Consider the following 25,678-nt stretch of genomic DNA (forward strand, 5'->3'; position numbering starts at 1 on the left):
TCCTTGCTGATGTTAAACCTAAATCACTTCTTAATCTTAAAATGACTCTCTGTACCCACCCGTCTCTTTTAGTTCCGAGGCCCATGGCTTGTCATTTGCTCTCTTGGCATCATTGTCACCTTTATTCTACGTAGAGTTCTTTCAGGTTGTCCTGAGGAAAAGCACTTAAATTTTTATTTTTCTTTCTTTTTGGGGTGTTTGAGGGGCAGAAGTTTGTTCCCCATGCCTAGATTGCTCACTTCTTTTTCACTTCTTGGAACTCCTAGATCCCTTTAAGGCTCAGCTCATGTTTTAAGAGGCCTTTCCTGATTCTCCCAGTTATTAGTGTTGATTCCCTGCCCCCAATTTATTTTGTACACAACACTTATCTGAGAACATATAGTAATCCCTTAATGGAAGATAAATTTTTCAAGGGCAGCCAACTACCTCATTTTAATATTCGTATCCTCATTGTCTACCACACTCCCTGGCACAAAGTTTAAGAAACCCTACTTGAATTAAAGATAGGCTAGAAGGGTCAGGAACTGTTTTAGGATGGGGAGACCTAAGCATATTTGCAGGCAAATGGGAAGGAACCAGTATAAAAGGAGAAACTGAAGATATATGACTGAGAAGTGGTGACTACTAGAACAAGTTGTACAAGAGGGAATGGAATCAAAGGCACAAGTAGAGGAGTTAGTTTTAGTTAGTAATAGGCATTCTTTTTCTTTCTTTTTTTTTTGATTTTATTTTATTTTATTTTTTCAATTCAATAAACATTTATTAAGCACCTACTGTCTATAAAGTACTATGTTAGCTGCTGAGGATACAAAGGCATTATTTTTTTTTTAACATGTGTTTTTAAAACTTTGGGTTCCAAATTTTCTCCCTTCCTCCCTCCCCACCCACCCTCATTGAAAAGGCAAGCTATACATGTGCAGTTATGCAAAACACTTCCATAGTAGACATGCAGTGAAAAACTAACTCTATTTCCCTTAATCCTATCCCACCCCCCCATTTATTCTATTCTTTCTTTTGACCCTATTCCTCCTCAGAAGTATTTGCTTCTGATTACTCCCTTTCCCAATCTGCCCTCCTCTCTATCATCCCCTTACTCTCTTGTCCCCTTCCCCTCCTATTTTCCTGTAGGGTAAGACAGATTTCCATACCCAATTGAGTGTGTATGTTATTGCCTCCTTAAGTCAAATCCTATGAGAATAAGATTCACTCATTCCCTCTTACCTTCCCCTGTTTCCCCTCCACTGTAACAGCCTTTTCTTTTCTGTTTTTTTTTGTGAGATAATTTACCCCATTCTACCTTTCCCTTTCTCCTTCTCCTAGTATAATCCTTTCTCACCCCTTAATTTTATTCTCCAGATATGACCCCTTCATCTTCAACTCACCCTTTGCCCTCTATCTATCTATCTATCTATCCATCCATCTATTTATCTATCTGTATATATACATACATATAATTTTTTCCCTCCAACTACCTTAATACTTACAAAGGTCTCATGAGTTACAAATATCATCTTTCCATGCAGAAATGTAAACAGTTCAACCTTAATAAGTTTCTTGTGATTTCTCTTTCCTGTTTACCTCTTCATGTTCCACTTGAGTCTTGTATTGGAAAGTGAAATTTTCTATTCAGCTCTGGTCTTTTCATCAAGAATGCTTGAAAGTCCTCTATTTCACTGAATGACCATTTTTTCCCCTGAAGAATTATACTCAGTTTTGCTAGGTAGGTGATTCTTGGTTGTAATCCTATCTCCTTTGCCCTCTAGAATATTATATTCCATGCCCTGTGGTCCCTTAATGTAGAAGCTGCTAAATCTTGTGTGATGCTGATTGTGTTTCCACAATACCTGAATTGTTTCTTTCTGGCTGCTTGTAATATTTTCTCCTTGACCTGGGAGTTCTGGAATTTGGCTACAATATTCCTAGGAGTTTTCCTTTGGGGATCTCTTTCAGGAGGAGATTGGTGGATTTTTTCAATTTCTATTTTGCCCTCTGGTTCTAAAACATCAAGGCAGTTTTCCTTGATCATTTCTTGAAAGATGATGTCTACGCTCTTTTTTTGATCATGGCTTTCAGATAGTCCAATAATTTTTAAATTATCTCTCCTGGATCTATTTTCCAGGTCAGTTGTTTTTCCAATGAGATATTTCACATTGTTTTCTAATTTTTCATTCTTTTGGATTTGTTTTACAGTGTCTTGATTTCTCATAAAGTCACTAGCTTCCAATTGCTCTATTCTAATTTTTAAGGAAGTATTTTCTTCAGTAATCTTTTGGACTTCCTTTTCCATTTGTCCCAATTTTGCTCCTTAAGGCATTCTTCTCCTCATTGGCTTTTTGGACCTCTTTAGCCATTTGGGTTAGGCTATTTTTTAAGGTGTTATTTTCTTCAGTATTTTTTTGGGTTTCCTTTAGCAAGCTGTTAACTTGCTTTTCGTGATTTTCTTACATCACTCTCATTTCTCTTTCCAGTTTTTCCTCTATTTCTCTTACTTGCTTCTCAAAATCCCTTTTGAGCTCTTCCAAGGCCTGGGACTGATTCATATTTTTCTTGGAAGTTTTGGATGTAGGAGCTTTGACTTTGTTTTCTTCTTCTGGTTGTATGTGTTGATCTTCTTTGTCACCAAAGTAAGATAATATAGTCTGACTCTTTTTGTGCTGCTTGCTCATGATCCCAACCAATTACTTGAGTTTTAAACTCTTTGTTAAGGTAAGAGTCTGTTTCCAATGTAGAGAATGTACTGTCCCAAGCTTCGGGGTTTGTACAGCTGTTTTCAGAGATATTTATAGGACCCTGAAAATTTTCAGTTCTTCCAAGGTGCTATGATAAGGGGTGAGGGGTTTCCTCTCCACCGCCACAACAAGCTGCTCCACACCAGCGCTCCTCTTTGCCCCAGGACCGCCCCTCAGAACTGTGACCCAGATACAAGCACAGGCAAAGCAAGAGATTCCTGCCTCAGCCCTGGCGATGAGATCTTTGCAATCCCCCTCTGATCAGCCACTTGATTCCTCCTCAGTCTGTGGGTCGGAAGCTCAGGAAAAAGCCGCTGCCCCGAGGGCACGCTCTGGACTTGTGGCTGAGACCTATCTTCTTCTCTCACCCCAGTCACAGACTTTTCCCACTGACCTTCTAAGTTGTCTCTGGCGTTCGTGGGTTGAGAAGTCTGGAAACTGCCACAGCTGCCTGCGATTCAGTCCTCTGAGGCCTGCTCCAGGGTCGCCACAGCCTGCGCGCCCATGTCAAACTGCGCTCCTCTCCCCGCCTGGCGCGATATACCTTTCTGATCAGCCATCCAGGTTGTCTTGGGCTGGAAATTTGTTTTACTCTGTTGTTTTGTGGGTTCTGCTGCTTTAGAATTTGTTTAGAGCCATTTTTTAAAGGTATTTGGAGGGGTTTGGGGGAGATCCCTAGCAAGTCACTGCTTTCCCTCTGCCATCTTGGCTCTGCTCCCCTAGGCATTCTTTTTCTATGACTAAGTAGTATAAAGCAAACAGATCTGAAGAATGAAGAAGGGAAGTTTGAGGGGTTTGTAGCTTCAATCTTCTTAATGAAGTAGGAGGTTACATAACCTGATGTGTGGGTGGGGGCATTGGGATGCTGATGTTGATGGGGGGAGAGAAAAAAACTGAACAGTTGCAGTGGGGAATGAGATATGAAATGACTGAAGATCAGTAGAGGGATTGCTGAGCATTAGGGAGTACCCAACTGAAGTTACACAACATAAAGTTTTAGTAGATGAAATCTGCTTTCACGATCTTCTCCAGTGATGTTTAGCAGCAAAGTTCATCAGCAAAAAAGAGGTACATTTTGACTCTAATCATTCTTTGATTATTCAGCATTCAAGTATCTCCCAAGGTTTTCCAGAACCCTGTCATTACAATTTAACAGTAAAAAAAAGAATCAATAACAACAGATAATTTCCACCAATAATAAGCAAGCGACGGGCCATTACGAAATAGAAGGAAAGATTACAAAATCTTAAATCCCATTAGTTTTTCCTTCTTTTATATAAGCAAATTTTTTTTTTTTTAGTTTTACTGATAAAGCAAAAGAGAGTTATTTTGGTACAGTGGAATAAGCCTTGGCCCTAGGGCAGGAGGACCTGGGTTGAAATCCAATCTCTGAAGCTTACTCCCTGGGTTATCTTGGCCAAGTTACTCAACCTCCCTGGGTCTCAAATTCCTCAGTTGTAAAATAAGAGGCTTGGACTAGACGGCCTTTGAAATTCCTTCCAGTTCTAGGTCTCTGACTCTATGTTTGAATAATAACAGCCAGTATTTATATATTACATTTATATATATATTTAATTTTATATTTATAAAGGTTTGAAAAGCACTTTACAAATCTTATTTCATTTGATCCTCAAACAACACTGGAAGGGAGGTGCTATTATCCTATTTTTACAGATGAGGAAACAGGACAAGTGATTTGCCTAGGGTCTAACAACTACTAAGTGTCTAAAGCTGGATGTGAATCCAAGTCTTCTTTTTTTTTTTTAATTAATTTATTTTGATTCATCAACAATCACTTCCATATACTTTTGAGTTTAAAATTTTCTCCCCCTTCCTCCCCACCACCTTCCCCAAAATGGCGCACAATCTGATATAGGCTATACATATACATTCCTATTAAACATATTTTCACATTAGTGATGTTGTAAGTAAGAATTAGAACCAATAGGAGGAACCAGCAGAAAGAGGAAACAAAACTCAAGAGAAGAGAAAAAAAATTAGCAAATAGTATGCTTCAATCTGCATTCAAATGCCATAGTTCTTTCTTCGTATGTGGATAGCATTTTCCATCAAGAGGCCTTTGGAGATGTCTTAGATCCCTGTATTGCTGGGAAAGGTTAAGTTTATCAATATTAGTCATCTCACAATGTGGCTGTTATTGTGTATGAATCCAAGTCCTCTTGACACCAAGTCTAGTACTCTATCTATTGCTACAGGTCCACTTTCTCATTTAGACATAAAATATTGCTTTATAACATGTTAACTATAAAACTAACTTTAAAAAATCTTACATTTCCTTCAGGAACTGAAATCAGAAAGCATCTTCTTGCTCTTTATCTGATAGGAATCTTTCCCTCCACTCTTGTTTTTCATCATTAGGCCTCTTAAAGCAATGTTAGATGATTTTTGCCATCTCCAATCTTTTCTTGTATATTCTCTTTAACTAGAACTTGATACACAAGTAAGGTGTGACTGCTGCACAGAAAAAGGCAAGCCCAGCAGCCGGCTGGTATAGAGGCATCTTTTCTCCCCACTCTACTCCCTCCTTTTCTTCTTGGGCTATTCAGCAACTAGAAAAGCAAACTAGCAGTAGACAACCACAGCAACTCCTAAGCTGTCATTTTAGTTCTGGTCTCTCAGAAGGTAGGCAGAGTAATGAAAGAGACTCATAGAAGGCATAATGAGGATGGCAGGCAGGGAGAGGAAAGATTACCCAAATCTCCCATTAAGATTCCCCCAAAAGTATTTATTACAAAGTTCCCTTTTGAGACCTCCTGAATTCAAAAAATAAGTGACTTGTTTCCCAAAATGTTAAATATCTACGTTACATGAGAGTTCTAATAAAAATTATACACAGACACAGATCTGATGTGAAAAATTACAGTCTTAATGAAAAGTAAACTATAGCAAAACAGTGGACAGACAAATACTTGGTCCTTTGGACAAAATTTCTAAATACTAGTTATTAGAGACTTAACAAACCATTTTTAAAAACTGACCCAAATGAAGTTGACTTCAACTATCTCTCTCTCTCTCTCTAAATGCAAATGAGGCTTTTAAAATCATTAGTTCAAATCTTGCTTTTCTGGATTCAACTAAGGCATAAAAGATTTTACTGTAGCCCTTCTCTTTGATTACAGTTCTTAGTTTGGGGGTAGCTAGTTGGAGCAGTGGATAGAGCTCCAGCCTTGGAATCAGGAGCACCTGAGTTCAAATCTGGCCTCAGACACTTGAAACGTACTAGCTGTGTGACCCTGGGCAAGTCACTTAACCCTGATTGCCTAAGCAAAAAATTAAAAAAAAAAATAAAGTTCTTAGTTTATAATAGCTAACAAATGGCAATTTTCTTTTACTTAATGAAATTTGACTATTACATGTCAAAGTTATAATTGCTAAGTTTGGTTTTCGCGCCATTAGACCTTATTTTATTTTTTTCTTTTTTTTTTCAAATCACTAAGTAACAGTATTTACTCCTTGCATTGACTGTAATACAATCCAATCTCAATCACCAATCTTCTTTCCCTTAAAGTCAACATCAAAGAATTCCTAACTAATCCACTGCAGTAGCTCCATCTTGGTACATTGGATAAAATATAAACTCTTCTGTTTGGCTTTTAAAGCCTTCTATAACCTGGACCCAACCTATTTTTCCAGCCTCTCTGAGCATTGTTCCCCCTGGGCATTCTATCATTCAGCCAAACTCACCTTCTTTTTGTTGCTCACACAGGACATTTCTCCCCTTTTTATACCTTGTCTTCTTGCTTTGGCACTGGCTGTCTCCCATACCTGAAATGAACTCCCTCCTCACTTCTGCCTCACTGAATAACTCTCTTTCTTCTGGGAAAGCTCAAGCACCACCTATCAAGACTTTCCTGATCTCCCCAACTGCTAATGCCCCCCCTCTGAAATTACTCTGTATTTAACTATTGTGTGTGTGTACGTGTGTATACATATATATGTATATGTATACACATGCACACACACATATAGACACATATATTATTGTGAATATATAGTATATATTTTCTTATTTTTTATTCCATATGTACATACAAATATACATGCATATACATATATATGCACACATATGTATAGTCCTTCTTAATATGAATTATTTCATTCATTGTATTTGTATCTAGTGTCTGGCCCAAAGTAGGCACTTAATAAATGTTTGGTGATTGACTGATCCCAGAACTCTCTTTTCACTGATAGAATTTTAATTATTATTATCATTTTTTACCCTGAAAAGTAGCCAGGAAAGAACGTAGTTTAAGAATTGCTGCTTTACCCCTCTCCCATTCTCCACCTTCCATTCTGATTTACCTTAATTTGTGGAATCTTGATTCCAAGAAACATTTCACTTCTTTTCCCCTCCCGAACACCGTGCAACTTCATTTCTCCAGATAATGAAGCTCTCTGTTCCCTTTCCTCTTCCTATATTTTAAAAATTTTCTTTATTATGAACTTAAACATCATATGAGATTATATATGAAATTGTGAATTTCTATTATATTTAAGTTTTAAAAGTATATATGATATACATGATAGTAACAAAACTATCCTATTTGTTACCTTTTTGTCCTATTTGTTTCTCCTGGGTATTTGAATACTTCCTAGAGATATTAATTTCTTTTTTTTAATATCACTATTACTGACTTGCCCACTCCCTATCCCCAACTCTTTCCAACTCCCACTCCCAAAGAAAAACCTTTTCTTGTAATGAATTAGCACAATGCTTGTCACCTAGTAGGTGCTTAATAAATGCTAGTTGAGGGGCAGCTAGGTGGTGCAGTGGATAGAGCATCAGCCCTGGATTCAGGAGGACCTGAGTTTAAATCCAGCCTCAGACCAAACACTTGACACTTACTAGCTGTGTGACCCTGGGCAAGCCACTTAACCCCACTGCCTAATCAAATTTAAAAAAAAAATGAATGAATGAATGAGTGAATGCTAGCTGACTGACCAATAATAAGTACAGCCAAGCAAAACATATTCATACACTGACCATATCTGAAAATGTCTCATTCTGAACCTCCAGTTCATCACCACTAACAAGCAGGAAGCATGGGTTTCTAAAAAACTAGGCACTGCATTACTGTGAGTTCTAAAGTCTTTCAAAATTCTTTTCCTTTTCATTACTATAATCATTATATAAATTATTACCTGGTTCTACTAATTTCACACACCATCAATTTGTGATAAAACCAAGTCTTAATAGGTTTCTCTGAATCCATCCTGTTTATCATTTGCTATGGTAGAGTCATATTTCATTAAATTCATATGCCATAATTTATTTTGTTATTCTCTAATTGATGGATACTTATTTTGTTTCCAAGTATTTATTAAAACAAAAAAGTGCTACTTTTCTAAATGGGGTCTTTTCCTTCGGTCTTTGGTCCCTTTGGAGTGGAAGGGTATACATTATTTAATAGATTTATCTCTTCCTGCTAGATTTTGTTGGTAATATACAGAAATACTGATGATTTATTTTATACCCTGCAAATCTGCTGATGTTAGTCATTTTAATTATTTTAGTTGTTAGGTTTCTTTTTTTTGTGGCCTACAATTTGTTTTTTTTTTATTAATTTATTTTGATTTATCAACAATCACTTTCATAAGCTTTTGAGTTTTAAATTTTTCTCCTCCTCCCTCCATACCTCCCTCCCCAAGACAGCACGCAATCTAATATAAACTATACATATACATTCCTATTAAACTTTCACATTAGTGATATTGTAAGTAAGAATTAGAACTAATAGGAGGAACCACCAGAAAGAGGAAACAAAACACAATAGAAGAAAAAAAATAGCACATAGTATACTTTGATCGGCATTCAAACTCGAAGCTTTTGGAGATGTCTTAGATCCTTGCATTGCTGAGAGGAGTTAAGAAGTCTATCAAAGTTAGTCATCACTCAATGTGGCTGTTACTGTGTTCAACGTTCTTCTGGTTCTGCTCACTTCACTCAGCATCAAACCATACAAGTCTTTCCAGGTTTATCTGAAGTCTGCCTGTTCATCATTTCTTATAGCACAACAGTATTCCATTACATTCATATATCACATTCAGAATTATGATAACTATCTGTGTCTTTCTCTCCATCCTTCCCCCCATTTATGCTTTTCTTTCTCCTTTCTCCTTTTCCCTCCTCACTAATGTTTTGCTTTTAATCCCTGTCTCCCTCAGTCCCACCTCCCTTTGCTTTCCCCTTTTCCCTCCTACTGCCTATAGAGCATGTTAGATTTCTATACCTAACTGATTATGTTATTCCCTTCTTAAGCCAAATCTGATGAGAGTAAGGTTCAAACAATGCTCATTTCCCTTACTTCTCTCTCTCTGCTGTAATAGGTTTCTGTGCCTTTTCCTGTAATGTAATTTACCCTTGTCTGCCTCCTCCTTTCTCAGTACATTTTCTTAGATCAGATTAAGCCACTTACTTGGATCCATTTAACCCAGTTGATTAGATTTTATCATTACATCAAAGTCAATTTATACCTACCCCCTTTATGTATACTCCTTTAACATGGTGTAATAACAATACAGTTCTCAAGGGTTACAAGTGTCATCTTCCCTTGTAGAGATGTAAAGAGTTTGCCCTTATTAATAACATGTTGTTTCTTTCTGTCCCATTTACCTTTTTATGTCTCTCTTGAGTCTTGTATTTGAAGATCAAATTTTCTGTTGAGCTCTGATCTTTTTATCAGGAAGGTTTGGAAGTCCCCATTTTCATTGAATATCCATCTCCTCCCCTGAAAGATTGTGCTCATTTTCGCTGGGTAGTTGATCATTGGTTGTAATCAAAGGTCCTTTGCCTTATGGAATATCATGTTCCACACCCTGCGGTCTTTTAATGTAGAAGCTGCAAGGTCCTGTGCAATCCTGACTGTGGTTCCATGATATTTAAATTGTTTCTTTCTGGCTACTTGCAGTATTTTCTCTTTGACCCAGTAATTTTGGAATTTGGCTACTATATTCCTTGGCGTTTTCAATTTGGGATCTCTTTCAGGAGGTGATTGGTAGATTCTTTCTATGGCTATTTTACCCTCTGGTTCTAGGACCTCAGGGCAGTTTTCCTTTATGATTTCCTGAAAGATACTGTCCAGGCTCTTTTTTTCATTGTGATTGGGAGACAGAGAACTTTAAATGCTATCCTCAGTCTGCGACTAATCAGCTGTGTGACCTTGATAAAGTTACTTCTGGGTTTCTAAGTCTCATGTTCTTTAGCTGTAAATGACAGGGCTGGTGGAGAGTCAGAGCACCTCAGAGTTTGAATATTAGTTTTACTATTTAACTACTAATAGTAACTCCTTAGGAAAATCATCTAGCTTTTCTGTGCCTCTGTTTCTTTGTCTATAAAATTAAAGATTCAGGGCAGCTAGGTGGCACAGTGGATAGAGCACAGGCCCTGAAGTCAGGAGGACCTGAGTTCATATCTGGCCTCAGACCAAACACTTGACACTTACTAGCTGTGTGACCCTGGGCAAGTCACTTAACCCCAATTGCCTAAAAAAAAAAAAATTAAAGATTCTAGGCTTCAGATGAGCTTTAGGGTCCCTCCTAGTTCAAAAGCCCATGACTCCATGATATCTATGGCATAGCTCACAATGTAACTCACAGGCATCCTATAAATGATTAAAATTTAAATATGGCAACCTCTTTCATGGAACATAAAATTCATTTGGGAAAAAAAACAACATTCTCCATTTCCCTTTATAATGAAAAACCTGGTAGGTCAAAGGAGTTGCCAGGTTTGGTGTTCCCCAGACATTTTAAAAACCAATCAGTAAAGGCCATCAAAAACTCTCTTCCTCAAATGGGAATGTACCATCTACTGTTGCTTTTCTTTGTAAGGCACTTTGCTGGTCTGTAACTGTATACAAGACAAGACAAGACAAGACAAGACAAGACAAGCCTTAAATTATTCCCCCCCAAAAAAAGTGGAAAGAAAAAGTCTAATTTTATTAAAAGCAGTCAACATTGCAGATTTACTGAAATGTATTTAGTGTATATAAGCAACAAAGCAAATGATGATCTTTCCCAAATTCTATTTTTTCAATTTTTTAATATTTTTATTTAAAGTTTTGAGTTCCAAATTCTATCCCTCTCTTCTTCCCTTCCTTCTCCCCCCCTAAGATGGTAAGCAATCGGTTACATGTGCAATTATGTAAAATATTTCCATATTAGTTATTTTGTACAAAAAAACTTGAATAAAAGAAAAAATGAAAGAAAATAAAAAAATAGGATAGCATGCTTCATCATTAGTCCTTAGGGATTGTCTCGGATCACTGTATTGTTAAGAGCTAAGTCATTCACAATACTTCATCAAACAATATTTCTGTTACTACGTACAATTTTCTCCTGGTTCTGTTCACTTCACTATGCATCAGTTCATGTAAGTCTTTCCAGGTTTTTCTGAAATCATACTGCTTGTCATTTCATGTAGCACATTAATATTTCATTACAATCATATACTGCAGCGTGTTTAGGCATTCCCCACTTGATGGGCATCCCCTCAATTTCCAATTCTTTACCACCACAAAAATAGCTGCTATACATATTTTTTGTACAAATAGGTCCTTTCCTCTTTTTTTGGATGTCTTTGGGACACCTAGCAGTGGCACTGCTGGATCAAAGGGTATGCATAGTTTTACAGCCCTCTGGACATAGTTCCAAATTGCTCTCCAGAATGGTTTAATCAGTTCACAATTCCACCAACAGTGCATTAGTGTTCTAGTCTTCCCACATTCCCTTCAACATCCAACATTTTCCTTTTTTGTCATATTAGCCAATCTGACAGGTGTGATGTGGTACCTCAGAGTTGTTTTAATTTTCATTTCTCTAACAATAGTGATTTAGAGCATTTTTTCATATTACTACAGACAGTTCTGATTTCTTTGAAAACTGTTCATATTGACCATTTATCAACTGGGAAATTACTTGCATTTTTATAAATATGATTCAGTTTTGTATATATTTGAGAAATGAGGTCTTCATCAGAGATACTTGTTGCATAAATTTTTCCAAATTTTCTGCTTTCCTCATTATTTTGGTTGCATTGGTATTGTTTGTGTAAAACCTTTTAAATTTTATATAATAAAAATTATCTGTTTTATATTTTGTAATGTTCTCCATATCTTCTTTGGGTCTAAATTCTTCCCTTATCCATAAATCTGACAGATAAACTATTCCATACTTGCTTAATTTGCTTATGATATCACCCTTTATGTGTAAATCATGTACCCATTTTGACCGTATCTTGATATGTGGTGTGAGATACTGGGCTGTAACTAGTTTCTGCCATACTGTTTTCCAGTTTTCCCAGAAGTTTTTGTCAAATAATGAGTTTTTCTTTCAAAAGCTTGGATCTTTGGATTTATCACATACTAGATTACTAGGACATTTACTATAATGTAATTTGTACCTAATCTATTCCACTGATCCACCACTCCATTTCTTAGCCAGTACCAGATTGTCTTGATAATTACCATTTTATAATACAGTTTGAGATCTGGTACAGCTAGACCACCTTCTTTCACATTTTTAAAATTGATTCTCTTGATATTCTTAAGCTTTTGTTCTTCCAGATGAATTTTGTTATTATTTTTTCTAGTTCTATGAAATAATTTTTGATAGTTTGATTGATATGGCACTGCATAAATAGATTAATTTAGGTAGAATCGTCATTGTTATTATATTGGCTTTTCCTACTCATGAGCAATTATTATTTTTCTAATTGTTTAGATCTGACTTTATTTGTGTGAAAAGTGTTTTTATAGTTGTGTTCATATAGATGGTGGGATTGTCTTAACAGGCAGACTCCCAAGTATTTTACACTGTCTACAGTTATTTTAAATGGAATTTCTCTTTCTATTTCTTGCTGCAAGATTTTGTTGGTAATATATAGAAATGCTGATGATTTATGTCGTTTTTTTTTGTATCCTACAACTTTGCTTAAGTTGTTCATAATTTCCAGTAGTTTTTTAATTGATTCGCTAGGATTTTCTAAGTATAACATCATATCATCTGCAAAGAATGATGGTTTTGTTTCTTTAATTTCTTTTTCTTCTCTTATTGCTATAGCTAACATTTCTAAACAATAGAAATGATAACAGGCATTCTGGAAGGCTTCTAGCTTATAGCCACTATATATAATGCTTGCTGATAAGTATTACTTATCATTTTAAGGAACACTCCCTTTATTCCTATGTTTTCTAGGGTTTTTAAAAGGAATGGGTGCTGTATTTTTTGAAGGCTTTTTTTGCATCTATTGATATAATCATATGATTTCTGCTGTATTTGTTACTGATATGGTCAATTACACTGATAGTTCTCCTAATACTTAATGAGCCCTGCATTCGTATTATAAATCCCACCTGATCATACCATAGTGTATGATACTTGTGATATATTGTTGTAATCTCTTTGCCGTATTTATTTAAATTTTTTGCACCAATATTCATTAGGGAAACTGGTATATAATTTTCTTTTTCTGTTTTGGCTCTTCCTGGTTTAGGTATCAACAACATATTTGTGTCATGAAATGAATCTGGTAAGACTCCTTCTTCACCTATTTTTCCAAATATTTTACTGCGATTAATTGTTCTTTAAATGTTTGGTAGAATGCATTTGTGAATACATCTGGTCGTGGGGATTTCTTCTTAGAAAGTTCACTGATGGCTTACTCAATTTCTTTTTCTAAGATTGGGTTAAATATTTTATTTCTTCTTCTGTTAATCTGGGTAATTTATATATTTGTTAATATCCATCCATTTCATTTATACTGTCAGATTTATAGGCATACAATTGGGCAAAATAGCTCCTAACAATTATATTAATTTCCTCTTCACTGGTGGTAAATTCACTCCTTTCATTTTTGATACTAATTATTTGGTTTTCTTTCTCCCTTTTTAAAATCAAATTAACCAATAGTTTATCTATTAGTTCAAAGGTATTCTTACTTCCCATTTTATTAATCTCACCTTTGATTTTCAGGATTTCCAATTTGATGCTTAATTGGGGATTTTAAAATTTGTTCTTGGGGGCAGCTAGGTGGCTCAGGGGATAGAGTATGGGCCCTGAGGTCAGGATGACCTGAGTTCAAATCCGGCCTCAGTCCAAACACTTGACACTTAAAGCAGTGTGTCCCTTGGCAAGTCACTTAACCCCAGTTGCCTACGCCTAAAAAATAAATAAATAAAATTTGTTCTTTTTCGAATTTTTTTAGTTGCATGCCCAATTCATCGATGTGTTTTTTTTCTACTTTACTGACGTAAGCAATTAGAGATATAAAACTTTCCCTAAATACCACTTTGGCTACATCCCATGAATTCTGGAAAGTTGGTCTCATTGTTATCATTTTCTTTAATGGAATTATTAATTGTTTCTATTATTTGTTCTTTGATCCACTTATTTTTTAGGATTAGATTATTTCATTTCCAATTAATTTTTAATCTGTCTTTTCACTGTCCATTATTGAATGTAATTTTTATTGCATTATGATCTGAACAGGATGCATTTACTATTTTTGTTTTTTCTGCATTTGGTTGTGAAGTTTTTATGTCCTAATACATGGTTAATTTTTGTGTAGGGGCCATGTACTGCTGACAAAAAGGTATATTTCTTTCTATTTCCATTCAATTTTCTCCAGAGATCTATCACATCTAACTTTTCCACAATTCAATTCATCTCCTTAAGTTCTTTCTTGTTTATTTTGTGCTTAGATTTATCTAATTCTGAAAGGGGAAAGTTGAGGTCTCCCACTAGCATAATTTTATCACCTATTTCCTCCTGTAACTCATCAATTTCTTCAAAAATTTAGATGCTACATACATGCATATACGTTTAGTACTGATATGACTTCACTGTTAATGGCACCTTTTAGCAATATATAGTTCCCTTCTTTATCTCTTTTAATTAGATCTATTTTTGCTTTTCTTTGTCTAAGATCAGATTCAGAGGGTTCCTGCCTCACTCTGCTGGAAGTGATCCCAAATTCTATTATTTTAGACTACTAGAAAATAGAGTAGGAGTTCTGCTCTGGGAGCCAAGATGACAGAGTAAGAAGTAAGTCGCTCTTCCTATCCCTTATTAACTTCTGAAAGCCCAGAAAATATCACCCCAAAAAAAACCCTGGAACAGCTGATCTAGAAGAAAGATGAGAAGCAGCAGTCCAGTAGCCCAGGTAGCTTGAGGGATTAATGGGAAAGGCCCCTTTTGCCCTGGGGGAAGGGTAGCAGTACAGAATGGGAGGAGTCCCAGCAAGCTAGGGCAAAGACCCACCTCAGCATACCAGGGGGAGATTCTGAAACCCAGGTGTTGGAGCAGGCAAACACCAACACCTGGACCCCTGACTGTCTCAGTAAGGGCAGGGGAACCAGTGGAAACCAGCTCAAAAAACCACTATGTGCCTCGGCATTCTAAGGCAACCAAGTCTCCCAATGCCTCAGGAAAACTCTGGGAAGTGCTCCAAGGGGCCCCCAGGCGAAGAAACATCCAGCAACATATCTATCTGAAAGAAGCTTAAGAAAGTGAAAGGAAGGAAAGGCCTAGGTGAGCAGGCAACCTCCAGGGGCCAGATTACTCAATCCTACCCCTAGAGTTCCAGTGTTGCTGATTCCAGCCCAACATCAGGTAAGCTGCCAGAACCCTACAGCCTCCAACTGCAAGCATCGGAGGCCCCAGCACACAAAGCCAGTGACCAGGCCCTGGACTCCCAGCACAAGCAGCTTAGGTCAGTGCCCCCTGCTCCCCAGCAGGAGAATGCAATCTCTTTAAAGTCCAGGAAATAAGCAAATACCATGAGCAAAAAGAAACATACTACAGTTTCTCATTATGGGAAGAGTGAAGATCTAGGCAGAAATTCTGATGAGGATGACACTGTCAATAAACCCACATCTGGAACCTCAAAAGGGAATATAAACTGGTCTGAAGCTCAAAAACCCTTCTTGGAAGAGCTCAAAAGGGATTTTAAAAGTCAAATGAGAGAGGTAGAAGAAAAACTGGGAAAGGAAATGAGAGGTATGCAAGAGAGTCAATAACTTGGAAAAGGAAGGACAAAAATTAACTGTAGAAAACAAGTCCCTAAAAAAAACAATTGGCTAAATGGAGAAGGAATTACAAAATCTAATAGAAGAAAACAATTTGTTAAAAATTAGAATTGGGCAAATAGAAGCTAAAGACTCTATGAGAGAGCGAGAATCAAATGGAAACAAAAGAATGAAAAAATAGATGAAAACGTAAAATACCTCACTGGTAAAACAACTGACCTGGAAAATCGATCCAGGAGAGACAATTTAAAAATTATTGGTCTACCTGAAAATCATGATGATAAAAAGAGCCTGGACAGTATCTTTCAGGAAATCATAAAGGAAAACTGCCCTGAGGTCCTAGAACCAGAGGGTAAAATAGCCATAGAAAGAATCTACCAATCACCTCCTGAAAGAGATCCCAAATTGAAAACGCCAAGGAATATAGTAGCCAAATTCCAAAATTACCAGGTCAAAAATACTGCAAGTAGCCAGAAAGAAACAATTTAAATATCATGGAACCACAGTCAGGATTGCACAGGACCTGGCAGGCTTCTACATTAAAAGACCACAGGGTGTGGAACATGATATTCCGTAAGGCAAAGGACCTTTGATTACAACCAATGATCAACTACCCAGCGAAAATGAGCATGATCTTTCAGGGGAGGAGATGGATATTCAACGAAATAGGGGACTTCCAAACCTTCCTGATAAAACATCAGAACTCAACAGAAAATTTGATCTTCAAATATAAGACTCAAGAGAGACATAAAAAGGTAAATGGGACAGAAAGATATGATATGTTGTTAATAAGGGCAAACTATATTCCTACAAGGGAAGATGACACTTGTAACTCTTGAGAACTGTATTGTTATTACACCATGTTAAAGGAGTATACATAAAGGGGATGGTTATAAGTTGATTTTGATGTGATGATAAAAAAAAATCTAATCAACTGGGTTAAATGGATCCAAGTAAGTGGCTTAATCTGATCTAAGAAAATGTACTGAGAAAGGAGGAGGCAGACAAGGGTGAATTACATTACAGGAAAAGGCACAAAAACCTATTACAGTAGAGGGAAAGAAGGGAGGGAGATGAGCATTGTCTGAACCTTACTCTCATCACATTTGGTTCAAAGAGGGAATAACATGATCTGTTAGGTATAGACTAACTTGCCCTCTAGGCAGTAGGAGGGAAAAGGGGAAGGGAGGAAAGAAATAGTAAAGGTAAAAGGGGAAGAAAAGGGAGGGAGCTGATAGAAGGGAGGCGGGACTGAGGGAGGCAGTGATCAAAAGCAAAACCACTAATGAGGACGGAAAGGGAGAAAAGAGAAAGAAATGCATAAACGGGGGGAAATATGATGGAGAAAAAGACACAGATAGTAATCATAACTGTGAATGTGAATAGGATGAACTCTTCCATAAAAAGTAAGTGGATAGCAGAATGGATTAAAAACCATAATCCTACAATATGTTGTTTACAGGAAACACATTTGAAACAGAGTGACACACAGGATAAAAGTAAAAGGCTGGAGTAGAATATATTATGTTTCAGCTGAAGTAAAAAAAGCAGGGGGTAGCAATCCTGATCTCAGACAAAGCAAAAGCAAAAATATGAAGTAACATCGTTACTAAACATATACACACCAAACGGCACAGGCATCCAAATTCTTGGAGAAGTTCAGGGAGTTACAGGAAGAAATAGACAGCGGAACTATACTAGTGGGAGGCCTCAACCTCCCTCTCTCTGAACTACTTAAGTCTAACCACAAAATAAACAAGAAAGAAGTTAAGGAAGTGAATAGAATATTAGAAAAGTTAGGTATAGCAGACCTCTGGAGAAAAATGAACGGGGATAAAAAGTAGAAAATTGGAAAAGAATTTTTATAACCCATGTCTCTGATAAGGGCCTCATTTCTAAAATACATAGAGAATTAAGTCAAATTTATAAGAATACAAGTCATTCCCCAATTGATAAATGGTCAAAGGATATGAGTGGGCAGTTTTCAGATGAAGGCATCTATAGTCATATGAAAAAATGCTCTAAATCACTATTGATTAGAGAAATGCAAATCAAAACAACTCTGAGGTACATCACACCTATTAGAATGGCCAACATGACAAAACAGGAAAATGATAAATGTTGGAGAAGATGTGGGAAAATTGGAACACTAATGCATTGTTGGTGAAGTTGAGAAATGATACAACCACTTTGGAAAGCAATGTAGAAATGTGCATACCCTTTGACCCAGCAATAGCACTTCTAGGGCAGTATCCCCAAGAGATCATACAAATGAGAAAAGGACCCACATGTACAAAAATATTTATAGCAGCTCTTTTTATTGTGGCAAAGAATTGGAAATTGAGAGGATGCCCATCAACTGACGAATGGCTGAACAAGTTGTGGTATATGAATGTAATGGAATACTACTGTGTTATAAGAAATGATGAGCAGGCAGACTTCAGAAAAACCTGGAAAGACTTGTAAGGACTGGTGCTGAGTGAAGTGAGCAGAACCAAGAGAACGCTGTACACAGTAACAGCCATGTTAGCACTTCTTAGAAATGCAAAGATCTAAGATCTCCAAAGGTCTCGTGACAGAAAATGCTACAGACATCCAAAGAAAGAACTATGGAGTTTGAATGCAGGTCGAAGCATAGTATTTGCTATTTTTTTTTCTTCTGTTGTATTTTGTTTTCTCTTTCTGGTGGTTCTTCCTATTGGTTCTAATTCTTACTTACAACATCACTAATGTAAAAATCTGTTTAATAGGAATGTGTATGTATAGCCTATATCAGATTGCATGCTGTCTAGGCAGGTAGGTGGGGAGGGAGGGGGAGAAAAATTTAAAACTCAAAAGCTTAAGGAAGTGATTGTTGATAAATCAAAAGAAATTAACAAAAAAAAATAAAGAAAAGAATAAAGCTGTCAAAGACAAAAAAAGCTTATGGAAGTGAATGTTGAAAATCAAAAATAAATTAATTAAAATTAAAATTAAATTTTGCAAAATTATTTTGATTTCAACAAATGGCACAGAATCATGAGTAGTAAACAAATATTGATGTAAATTGTAAATCATACCCCTTGTAAGAAAGAAATTAAAGGCATAAAGACAAGTCAGAAGGAGGTAAGACTATCCCTAGGGAATTGGTAGCTTCAGTAAAGTTGCAGACTACAAAATAACCCTAAAAAATTGACAGCATTTCCAATCAGAGAAAATAACAAGGAAATCCTACTTTAAATAACTACAAGGTAAGTAAAATATTTGGGAATCAACCTACCAAAGCATACAAAATCCTTGTATAAATTCAATTACACAGTGTTCCTTAAAGAAATAAAGGACAACTTAAATAGCTAGCGGAATATTCAGTGCTCATGGTAGTGCTGTGTCACTATAATAAAAATGACAAAACTACTAAAGTTAACTTACACTTTTAATGCTATGTCAATCAAATTATCTCAAAAATACTTTACAGAATTCAATAAAGTAAAAGAAAAATTTATTTGGAGAAATGAAAGATCTCGAACATCAAGAGAAATGATGAACAGAGGTAAAGATGAAGGGGGAAAAGTACTTCCAGACCTGAAATTGTACTAGAAAGCAGCAATCATCAAAATCATACGATGTTAGTTAAAAAATAAAGAAGATGAATGAAACTGATTAAACAAGAAAGAATCAGAAATAATGCAACCCATTAACTGGTTGTTCAACAAAGCAGAAAACATAAATTACCTAGGAAACAATTCTTTATTTGATTAAAAAAAAACTGCTGGGAAAACTGGAAAGTAGACTAGTAGAAATTAGGCTTGGATAAACATCTTACAACCAAATCCCACAAAAAATTCTAAATGGATATGCAACTTTAATATTAATGCTCAAGACTATTAATGCTCAAACTATAAAAAAATTAGAATAGAAACAGATCACATACCTCTTACAGCTATGGGTAGGAGATATATTCTTAACCAAACAAGGGATAGAATAGATATTTTTGATTACATGAAACTGAAAAGTTTCTGCACAGACAAAATTAACATACCTAGGATATGAAGGGAAGCAGCAAAATGGGAGAAAAATTTTTGCATCAAATTTTTCTGATAAGGTTTTGGAATCTAAGACATATAAAAAATCAACAAACATATAAAACTAATAGCCAATAGATAAGTGGTCAAAGGAAATAAATAATTTTAAAAAGAATTCAAAGTATTAACAACCACATGAAAGAATGCTCTAAATTTCTAAGAGAAATGCAAATCAAAAACCGGAGGTTTCACTGCACTCTGAAAATTAGCAAAGATGACCAAAAAAATGGCAGTAGTTACAACTGGAGGGGTTGTGGGATTATAGATACATTAATGTATAATTGGTAGAGCTGCGTATTGGTACACAGCCATTTTGGAAAACAATTTCGAATTATACAAAGTGACTAAAATGTCTATAGACCCTTTGACTCAGAGAATGCATTACTAGGTTTACATCCCAAGGAAGTCACTGATAAAATGAAAGTCTCCATATGCAGCAAAATATTTATAATAGTTCTTTTTGTGATAGCTAAGAACTGGAAACAAAGGGGATGCCCATCAAGTGGTGAATGGCTAAAGAAATTATGTTATACATTGATATAATGGAATATTATTGTGCTGTAAGAAACAATGAATGTGACAAATACAGAGAAATATGGAAAGATCTACATGTACTGATGCAGAGTTAGGTAAAGCAGAGCCAAGAAAATAACATATACAATGACTACAACAACGTAAATGAAAAGAACCATAGACAAAAAAAAATCAAAAGTTAACATAGCAAAATTATAAAGATAAGCATAGCTTCAAGAAGAGATATGAAAGGCCATTCCTAATTCACCCCTTTATGGAAGTGGGAGGCATGTAAGTGTTACACATTGCATGTTTTCAGACTTTTTCAATGACTGAACAGTTGTCCTTTTCCCATCCCTTTCTTTTTTTTTTTGTCTTTAAAAAACACTGTTTGTTATGTGGGATGGTTCTAAGGGAGAGGGGAGAGGGGGAAAATTCTGAGAATGTAAAAAACAAAAGGCATTAATAAAATTTTTAAAAAATATATTAAAGATCATACTGTAAAAAATTAGAAAAGTAGATCATATACCACTCACATCTATGAATAGATGTTTTCTTAATTACACAAAAGATAAAGGCAATTAGAAAAGATATACCTTATACCTTTGATTATATGAAACTCTTCAAAAACAATATCAATGCACCTAGGATAAGAAGAGTAGTATTCTTATAGGTGAGAAAAACCTTTGTTTTAAATCTCTATGAGAAGGGTTTGGTATTGAAGAGATTTAAACAATTAACACACATATCTACATCTTCATTTATATCTAACTAAAACTTATTCCTTAATAGATAAATTGTCAAAGCACATAAATAGTTCTCAAAAGGATTAGTCTAAGTTGAAGAGATTTAGGGAAAATAGGCTGTGCACTGTTGGTGGAGCAGTGAATTAGTGAAAACCATTTTGGGGAACAATTTGGAATTATGTAAATAAAGTAACTAAAATGTACAGGCCCTTCAGTAAAAGATTACCTTACTAGAGTTATATGCCAAGGAAGCCATTGATAAGAAAGCCTCCATATTAATAGCAGCACTTTTTCTAGTAGCAAAAAACCTGGAAACAAAGTAAGATACCTATCAAATGATGAATGGCTAACCAAACTGTGGTACATGAATACAATAGAATACTACTGTGTTCTAAGAAATGATTAATGTGATGAATAAAGAGAGGCATAGAAATATTTAGATGAAGCAATGCAGCATGAGGAAAGCACAGTCAAAAAATATCTATAACTACAACAATATAAATGAAAAGAGCCCCCCCAATCAAAAGTCAATGTTTCAAAATAATAAGGAAAAAGCATGGCTCTAAGAAAGACATGAAAAGACATCCCTACCCCATACTTTTGGAGAGGCGGAAGTTCCACAAGTGTTGCATGGTACACATATTTTCATACTTTTTCAATGTATTGATCATTTAGAAGTAGAGGGGTAAGGAAAGCGGGGGGGGGGGATTATGGATATCAATAACCACTTATCTTTTAAAAAGAATGGTAAAGGTATACATCCGAGGAGAGAGTATTATAAAAGCCAAGAAAGGACAGAATATTAAAGAAAAGAGGTCGGACAACTACATTAAATGCTATAGAGAAGTGAAAGAGAATGAAGAATGAAAAAAAGCAATTGGATTTTATAGTTAAGAAATCATTGATAACTTTGAAGAGAGCAGTGTCAGTTGAATAATGTGATCTGAAACCAGAGGACAAGGGCTTGAGAAGTGACTGGGAGGTGAAAAAGTAGAGGCAATGAGGTCAGAAGACTTTTTCTAAGAAAAGATACAGGATAATGGGCATGTCTGTAGGAAGCAGAGGAGCTAGGCGTAAGGTATAATTAAGTTAAGAGAGAGGGAATTATCAAGGGGGCAAGTACCAGGAAATGGGAAAGGCTGGGATTAATGGTACAAGTAGAAGAGCTAGCCTTGCCAAGGAAAAGGGTCATCTCTTCTTCAGATAATGGAGCAGAGGAAAAAGTTGAGAATGGTATAGGACTTTAGGTTTGGAATAGAGAAAAAGCTGTCAACATGTGGCTTTGATTGCTTTAAACCAGGAATCAAGGTGCTTTGCTGAGCAGGAAAAAAGGGATGGTTCAGAGAAGAAGTTCTCAACTTTTTTGTGCATCTTAGGACCCCTTTGGTAGTCTGGGGAAGGCTAAGGATCCCGTTCCTGGAAAAATGTTTTTAAATGCACAAAATATGTAGGATTACAAAGGAAATAAATCATAATAAAGTACAGTTATCAAAATATTTTAAGCAAGTTTTTTTTGGCTTAGTTAGCTTGAAGACAGAAATTTTTATTAGTTGATATGAGTGATATGAAAGTCAAAGAGGAAAGAAGTAGAGAGATGCATCAGTAAGTTCCAAGTAGAGATCAGATGGACAAAGCACAGTTGGATGTCTTTCTTCAGCAGCATTCAGTAGCACAACAGTAGGAAAAGAGGCAGATTGTGAGAGTAACCCAGAGTTACGGTTTGGTCAGGTATAAGCAGCTAAAGGGCAAGGGCAAAAGGAAAGAGATTAAAAGGTAAGAAATAGTATGTGGCTACACTTGTCAACAACAGGGTTAAGATTATGAAAGGAAGAAAGTGAAGCCAGGACAAGAATTATGGTCTGTCAGAACAGGAAGGTTTAAAGACCCTAAAGGTTGTGGTGAAGTTGAAGAACAGATTTAAAAGGAGTAAGGCAGGAGGTGAGATGAAAGGATAGCTGGTTACGATTAAAGAGAAGAATTTCAGAGTTCCAGATCACGGGACTACCAGGGTAATAATGGTGAAATTTAGGGCATGACCACGATAATAGTTGGCTGGCATAAAATGAAAATAATGAGCAAAGGGAATTGAGAAGGTTGATGAATTGGGAATACATGGAATTTCAGGGAATTGAGATATAGATGGGACTAGGGTAGAGACTATGAGTCAAATACTGAATATCTTAAGACTGGGAAGAGAACGACCCCAAGGCCAATGGATGACTGCAATGAGGATCTGAACATAATTATATGGAATAAATCTCAAAAGAAAGGCTTCAGCGACTTCCAGGGCTGTATCCTAGAGAGATCATAAAATGGGAAAAGGACCTACATGTACAAAATATAGCAGCTCCTTCTGTGGTGGCAAAGAATTGGAAATTGAGAGGATGCCCATCAACTGGGGAATGGCTGAACAAGTTGTGGTATATGAATGTAATGGAATACTATTGTGTTATAAGAAATGATGAGCAGGCGACTTCAGAAAAACCTGGAAAGACTTATATGGTCTGATGCTGAGTGAAGTGAGTAGAACCAGGAGAATGTTGTACACAGTAACTGCCACGTTGTGCGATGACTGACTTTGATAGACTTAATCCTTCTCAGCAATATAAGGATCTAAGACATCTCCAAAGGCCTCATGATGGAAAATGCTATCCACAAAGAAGAAAGAACTATGGAGTTTGAATGCAAACTGAAGCATACTATTTGCTATTTTTTTTCCTTTGGTTGTGTTTTGTTTCCTCTTTCTGGTGGTTCCTTCTATTGGTTCTAATTCTTACCTACAACATCACTAATGTGAAAATGTTTAATAGGAATATATATGTATAGCCTATATCAAATTGCATGCCGTCTTGGGGAGGGAGGTAGAGAAAAATTTAAAACTCAAAAGCTTATGGAAGTGATTGTTGATAATTCAAAATAAATTAATTAAAATTAAAAAAAAAAGAAAAAAGAAAAGCTGCAGGGAGAAAAGGGATTTTTCTGAAAGTGGCAGTGAGAAGACAAGTATTCTTATTCTTACTGCTGGCCCAGTGTTCTAGCATCAGGAGAAAAGAAACATCTAGAAAGAGTGACCAAGATAAAATTTTCCAGAAGGAGTCAAGTTTCTATCTGTACCAGAAGATGGAAACAATGTAAAATGAAGAAATCTAAAATAAAACATAGACTGTAAATAGGACAAGAATTCCAAAGTATACAATGGAACAGAAGGGCAAAAGATGGCGTGTACTGTAGAAGTACACCATAGAGTACTGGTGTCAAACTCAGATCTCTGCCAGAAGCATACTGACTTACAAGATCACATATTAAGCAGCTCATTGGGCTAATAAGTTTTATACCTCTGCTGTAGAATAAGAGATTGAGGTAGATATGGATGAAAATATGGGAGAGAAGAAATTATTTTTAACTTAACTGTGGTCAACTCTGAATCAGAAGGATAAGAGAGCAGGAGCTAGCAGTCTGCCTTATAACATGAGGGAATGACCAATTAAGCAGCTCCTCCTTTCTCCCACTGCTCTTTCAAGGACTTCTGCTAACTAAGTACACTGGGGAGGAAGAGTGCACAGTTTCCAAGGGTACCTACTTCAAACACAAAGGAATTTAGTGTAGGTAGGAGAAAGCAGCAGAAAGTTCCATCCAGGTGTCTGGGTCAGTGGAATTCTTGTTGCTCAGACCAGACTGAATTCTCACTTGACATCAGCCTCATCTTAAGATCTGTAAGGGATAAGTCATACCCAGAACACACTCTGCAGACAGAGCAAGCACTCAGTTGTCGATAGTAATAACTAATACTTATATATCACTTTAAGGTTTACAAAGCACATATATTATCTTATTTGATCATCACAACATATGAAGTAGGTGGTGTTTTTATTCTCATTTTACAGATGAGAACACGGAAACTGAGAGAAGAGTGACTTGCCTGGGGTCACTTAGGTAGTTAAGTGTCTGAGGTAGGATTTGATATTGGGTCTTGCTAATTTCAGGTCCACCACACTCCCCACTGCTCCACCTAGCAGTCAACATTTGAGTGCTCAGCAACATGCCTTTGATGCACTGAGGTTTGGGATATATTGAGGTTATGAGCCTCCTTTGGTTCAGTCTATGATTTATCAGACTCTGGATCCCTGATGATATTTGTGATTGTTGTTGTTCAGCTGTTTTCAGTTGTGTCCAACTCTTTGTGACCCCACTGGGGTTTTCTTGGCAAAGACATTGTAGTGGTTTGCCATTTCCTTCTCCAGCTCATTTTACAGGTGAGGAAACTGAGGCAAAAAGAGTTATGTGACTTGCCCAGGGTCACACAGCTAGTAACTGTCTGAGGTTGGATTTGAACTAGGACTTCCTGACTGCAGGCCTGGCACTCTATCCACTGTATTGTCTAGCTGTAATTACATTTTTTTAAAAAAAGATAACTAATAAAACCTTATCAAATATCAAGTGAAAAATGAGGAAAAGATGAGAGGAAAAACACAGTACAAAACAGGTAACTATTCTGGTCTTTTCTAGCTCATCCTATTCTCAGCTATTTATTCAAGCAGTCAAAGTAAAAGCATTTAAATAAACTGTTAATATTACTATTCTAT

General features: G+C 36.2%; 1 protein-coding gene across 5 annotated transcripts in view; it reads right to left on the minus strand.

The window, feature by feature from the left end:
• Positions 1-25,678, minus strand: part of LRCH3 (leucine rich repeats and calponin homology domain containing 3) — a 160,344-nt gene that overhangs the window by 105,009 nt on the left and 29,657 nt on the right. The window lies entirely within an intron of this gene.

This window comes from Vombatus ursinus, unplaced genomic scaffold (assembly GCF_900497805.2).
Source record: "Vombatus ursinus unplaced genomic scaffold, bare-nosed wombat genome assembly UNPS02014959.1, whole genome shotgun sequence".
Lineage (NCBI taxonomy): Eukaryota > Metazoa > Chordata > Mammalia > Diprotodontia > Vombatidae > Vombatus > Vombatus ursinus.